Here is a 6,775-nt window from a genome sequence, read left to right on the forward strand (position 1 = left end):
GTTGCATATCAAAGCGAGACAATATTTCGTTACCAAAGGAATAAAGAACATTGACTTTTTATTATACAAAATGTGTAAGTTTCATTTTGTGCTGATAACTAGCTACTGTTCTGCCTTGTTTTAGTAACAGAATTTTGTTTCGCTTTGATATGCGACGCAGTTTAACGATATAAATATATCACACTCTCGAAGGCTCGGTATAGAACACACAAAAGGTGAAAAAAAAACTTCTTAATCTCAAATTTCATAACAATCAAATTAAACTTTTGCATAAAACACGTATATTGAGTGAGAACTGCTGTCACTGCATTCCAGTGGAAGTAATGTTTGTATTTTGATATTTGTTGCAACAGCTAATTCATTTTTTTTGTATACGTTCATTTTTTTCAAAATGTCAAAAATTAACAAAATCAAAAATTATCCATCAGTGGAAAAATTTATTATGAAGAAAAAAAAGAAAATTTTAATCATAATAACGTTATTAGGATCCGATCCTAATAACGATATTGGTGGGAATGCTTATTATTATTAACTTATCATAATAATTTTTTATTACGTGCAAAACTATACGTAATTCCCGAATTCTAATCTAAAAGGCATTTGGCCCTCATTGTTGCATGAATGGAAAGCCCTTGGGCCATAGATTAAGAAAAAACATCAAAATTTGAAAGTCGATCCACTTGTCTCCGAGATATGACCCTTTGAACTCTGATTCTGTAGATCAATACCTTTCCAACGACACCTTTTAAACGTCGAAATCGATCGATCCATTGGAAAAATTAATCATTTTCAAAATTTCATATGAAATCTCTGTGAAACTCAAAATAGTCAGTCACTTTTTTGCAAACGGGAACAATAAGATCAAAATTTTTGCGTGCATTTACCACCCATTATCTTGGCCTTTGTGGTAAAATTGTGAGTTTTTGTGTTACTTTTATTAATATTTAGGCAATTATTTTGATATTAAAATTATTTTGAGCGTTTTTAATTTAGTTCAATCTTATATTTTCATCAATTACAGATTTTGGCGTGAATGCGACATGAAATCAATTTACAAATGTGTTTTTAGTCCAGGAAGTGACATCGGCAACCAATCAGTATCAAAAATCAAATCATCTTATACAGAATTTAACGCTCTTCAAAATGATAATAGCCACTTTTTAATATTTTTCATGTGGAAACACCCTAGTGTACACTCTTCGAAAAGAGTATTATACTGACTTGGGAAGTTAATAAAATCATAATAACGTTATTAGGATCCGATCCTAATAACGATATAGAACATAATAATTATCATCTTAATAAAAAGGATCGAGTACTATCTGTCAAAATATTTCCCCCTATGCCAAGCGAAATTAATTCGATATACGGCGCTGATGTAAATGTCACTCTGTCATTTCACAATAATACTTTTTTGGCTTGACAATATATAAGCTCTTCATTTAAAATGCATACACATTCATAATTATTGAATCGTTGAAAAAAAACATGTCATAAAATATTTTTCTAACATTTTTCATTAAAAAATTTATTAAAATTTTTTTTTTATAAAAAAATTAATTTGTTTATAAATTACAATAATTTCAACAAAAAATGTTTCATCGATTAAATAAGAATCCAATGTAAATAGTAATGACAATGCGACATCTACCGTTAAAATAGAAAAGGAAACTTATTTACAATTAAATGTTACAATTCCAAATAAGTTTCCTTTTCTATTTTAACGGTAGGTGTCGCATTGGTATTACTTTTTACATTAGATTCTTGTTCAATCTATGAAAAAAAAAATTGAAATTATTGTTATTTTTAAACAAATAAATTTAAAATATAGAGAATTTTTATGATAAACGTAAAAAGAATATTTTATGATATGTTTCTTTTTTTTACTCGACCGTTCAAAAATTATGCATGTTGAATGAAGAGCTTATATATTGTCAAGCCAAAAAATGTATCATTGTGGAATGACATAGAGTGACATTTAAATCAGCGCCGTATATCGGATTTATTTCGCTTAACAAAGGGGGAAACGTCGTACTCACTCCTTTAATACGATATCGCAAAACGCAAAACTATAGAATTACGTGTATATATAGCCAGACTTTTCAATACACTAAGGTAGTTGCGTCACTCGCGCGATGATATCAGTTCGAAAAACAGAGATATCAATTTATTTTTTTAAAAAATTCTGTTGATGCGATATTCTTACCTGGATATCTTGTATTGTAACTAATAAAATTTTAAGACGATGTCAATAAAGCGATGCGACAATAAATTTTTCAGACAGCAATTAACGCTCGATAAGAAATAAATGGCCATCAATTCTATGGCTTTTTGAAATGTATAAAAGAAGCAAAAGAAAAATTCTTTTTATTCATTCTTTTCTCAGATTGAAAGATCTAAAAGTGTACGATATTATTATTACGTGTGTAATATTGTGATTAATTTTTTCATTCCAAACAAATTCGCTGTGAATTATCAAACACAATACGAAGTAAGTGTGTGAAGTATTTGGGATAATTTGTCCGAGACCGGTGCATTCGAATACATCTGAATTAAAAAAAAAAATTAATGAGTTTTTGAAAATGTATTGAGAGTGAATTAATTTTCCTAAGAGCTGGGAATTTTTTTCTAGTTGATTTAGATGTGTGGAAAATTTTAAAAATATTTATAATCTAAAAAAATACGTGGTTGAAAAGAAAAGTGCAAAAACCTCCCTAATGCTATGCATTGGCTACATTATTTACAATAAGAGCCAGAACATTTTTGCTAAAGAGATTTAATCCTCTATTAATTAATTAGTCACTTTAATCTCATTCTTTTTTTGTTTATTACTTTGTTTCAACCAACCATCATGATCGGTAGAAATCAAAATGCAAGCATCATTTTATGATGTGAGACAAGGTCGCGCATTCTCGAGTGTATTTTTCTTCGCCAAATACACAGGCATTCATGATGGTCCATCTACCACGACGACCCATCCCAGAATTTTTGTAGTAATATTTTGTATTAATTTATAGCATAAATATTGTTATGATGGAGAATATATCTAATGGTGAGCTCACTTTCTCCGATGCTTCATTGGTGCGAAGCATCACGACACGTGCTCAACGCGAGATGTTTCTTATTCAACAAATGCGCCCTGGAACAAAATGCAACATTTCATCTTATATGGTTGTTCGTGGTCCATTGGATTTGGAAGCTCTAACGAATGCGATCAATCAGCTTACTTTGCAGATTCCTTTATTACAAACACGATTCACTTATTCAGATGGAGAGCTCTGGCAGATTCACGATCGAAGCATGCGCCCCAGTCTAAAAATAATTGATGTCAGCAATCACTCCAATCCATTCGATAAGACATTAAAATGGATGAAGGTGGCCGAACATCAGACGTATGCTATAACCGACGATAAACTGTATGAGTTTATTTTCTACATCGTCGACAACAACACGCATGTCCTTTATGCAATATTTCACCATAGCATTCTTGATGGAAGATCTCAGGCTATGTTAGAAAACATGATCGTTAACGCCTATAATAATTTAAGACAAGGCAAACCAATCATCATGTTGCCAGAATTGCATTTTGATGCACTCGCTCAAGCGGACCTTACCTATAGTTCTTCAATAGAGTATGAACAAGACGAGAAATTTTGGAAAGATCGAGTGCAGTCATTGAAGCGCCATGCTTACACCCAGCGAAATGTCGATTCACCATTGAACAAAATCACTTATCGTTGTACACACTCATTGAGCATCAGCGAACGCCAAAAACTGCAACAGATAGCAGCAGAAATGTATATTCCCGAACCAGTTCTCTACATTGGCGTATCAAAATTATTATTTCGAAGCCTGCATGGCAATGAATATGTAAGTCTTGGCTTACCCGTGTATGGAACCTATTTGAGACAAGAACTCGGTATGACATCGAATATCGTGCCTCTGCTATTGCGCATCCCTGACCATGCTACGCTCAAAGAAGTCTTCATGCATGTTGCTCTAGAAACTAAATCAGTTCTTGCCCATCAACGTTATCGCATCGAGGAAATTCAACGACACACCAATTTTAGCTCAAAAAGGAGCTTTGGCCCTCAAATCAATGTTATGCTTCATAATCATGGAGATGAATTTGAAGATTGCAGTACTTTATCTCATTTTGCTGGGAATATCGATAGCAATGAATTACAAATAACATTCTGGACTGATCGTCCAAAAGGTCGTCTTGACATCACGTTTGATGATATTGTGGAAGGGCATTCAAAAGAACAACTTGTTGCTTTAAAAGATCGTTTAAATTTTATTTTGTCTCTCGTTGTCAGTGCTCCAAATACTACAGTAGCCTCACTTAATGAACGATGTTGTGGTGTCTCAACGAACGAGCTGAATGAGAGCTTTTATGCAAATCGAAGAGCGCCAGTTGCAGCTGGATTTTTACAGTGGAATCAATGTGCCGATTCACTAGTACGTCTCGTGAATGCTAGTACGTGGACAGGAAGCGGTCCCAGTCCTTTTACAACCCCAAAAGTACTTCTAGTAGATCGAGTGGCGAACATAAGTAAACTCAAACGTGTAATAGATTCCATATGTACAGAAGTACCAGGCACATTATTGGCAATTGAAGAAAATGCTTGGCACATTGCTGTTGCAGATGGAGTTGTTGAAATTGGTGATTTCTTTGATAAAAGTGGGCGATCCATATCAGCTCGGATACTTGCGAAGCAATGTCATCTTCTCGTAGGTGCTCAACTACCAATTATAACATCCGAACAGGCTAAGTGGCTCAGCGCGATTAATCCGCAAGTCAGACGTACAGACCCATACTGGTCAGATGTTCTTCACGATTTTGTACCATCTAATCTGTCAATTGTGCAAAACAATGCAAATCAACCACCTGTATGGGACTCATCTGCTTTTCAAAGTTTATCACCTGTAGGATTCAGTGCAACAGAGTTTCTTGCCGCATGGTTCATTTACATTGCTCGAGATACCCAAATGTCACAATTACAAATCGGATGGGATGCAACTGAATCGAATACAACTTACCAAAATGATGATGTATTGGCAACAAGGATTTTTGCTGAAACTGTACCATTTTCGACATCCATCGATTTGAGTGATTCCTTTTCAAACGCTGTGGCCAATATAGAAAGGGATTGCAAGGAAATGGTTGACAACTTACCATGCTTGTCAGATTTGATCGTTCGACATGCCATATGTTCTTCAAATGATTTGCACGCCGATAGAACTTGGGCATTAGCTGTGTCACTAATCGACACTCAAGAAGAATGCCCCTCGAAAGAGGCTCACGGCAGTTTTCTCACGCTTCAGATAAATAAAAATAATGAGTCTTTCCGTTGGATCTATGATAATAATAAGATATCGGCGGAGGAAGTAAACAATATATCATCGCGTTTGCTGGCTTTACTTACATCTGCTTATAGCATAGATCAATCACAGAAACCCGTTGGTAAATTGAATTTGCTACCTAAAGCTGAACGTGAACTGCTACTTAATATATGGAACCAAACTGACATAACTTATCCTTCTAAAAAGTGCATCCATCAGTTGTTCGAAGAACAAGTCGGGTGTGACGGTTCAGCGATTGCCATCGAATGTGAAGGAGAAACTTTAAGCTATGAAGAGCTCAATACACGGTCAAATCAACTAGCACACTACCTGATTGCAAAAGGTGTTAAGCCAGATGATCGCATCGCAATTTGCGTTAAACGTAGCACAAAAATGATCGTAGCTATATTAAGTATTTTGAAAGCTGGTGGCGCGTATGTACCGCTCGATCCAGCCTATTCGAGTCAACGGCTTATAAATATTTTTCAGGACGCCAGTCCGCTGTATCTATTAGCAGATTCTGCTGGTCAGAAAACACTTGGAAATGTTCAGGTGCCAGTGGTGAATTTGGACGAATTGTTGCCTTGCGACCTCTCAATCGATAATCCTGATCCGACCACACTCGGACTCACTCCATCACATTTGGCCTATATAATTTACACTTCTGGCTCAACTGGTACACCGAAAGGAGTGATGATCGAACACAAGCAAGTTACAAGACTCTTCGAAGTTACACGCAACAAATTTGAATTCAACAACCAGGACAAGTGGTGTTTATTCCACTCAATCTCTTTCGACTTTTCTGTATGGGAGACATGGGGTGCATTATTTAATGGATGTCAGTTGGCGATTGTGCCCTACAATATCAGCCGTTCTTCTGGCGAATTTTATGAATGGCTCTGTACCAGCGGTATAACTGTGCTTAATCAAACTCCTTCCGCTTTTAAAATGTTCATGTCAGCAAAAAGCACCAGCTTACTATCTGATCGACTGCGGTATGTGATCTTCGGCGGAGAGGAATTAGATCCATTGATCATTGACAACTGGAGTAAAAGGAATGCAAACAGTCAGACAGTGCTAGTCAATTTGTATGGCACAACTGAAACAACGGTACATGCCACATATCAACGATTGGAATCTCTAATACGAGCTTATTCAATTGGACGCCCACTCTCAGATCTTTGTACCTATTTGCTAGACGCACAAGGTGAGCCGGTGCCACTGGGAGCCGAAGGAGAACTATATATTGGTGGAGCTGGCGTGTCTCGTGGCTACTTGAACCAATCTGAGCTTACTGCAGAACGTTTTCTTACCGATCCATTTAGTGACAAACCATTGGCACGCATGTATCGCACTGGTGATCTGGCTCGTTATTTGCCTGATGGAAATTTAGTATATTTGAGACGTATTGATCAACAGGTAAAAATAC

Source organism: Contarinia nasturtii, unplaced genomic scaffold (assembly GCF_009176525.2).
Source record: "Contarinia nasturtii isolate CC-2019 unplaced genomic scaffold, AAFC_CNas_1.1 Cnas_scaffold_187, whole genome shotgun sequence".
Taxonomy (NCBI): domain Eukaryota; kingdom Metazoa; phylum Arthropoda; class Insecta; order Diptera; family Cecidomyiidae; genus Contarinia; species Contarinia nasturtii.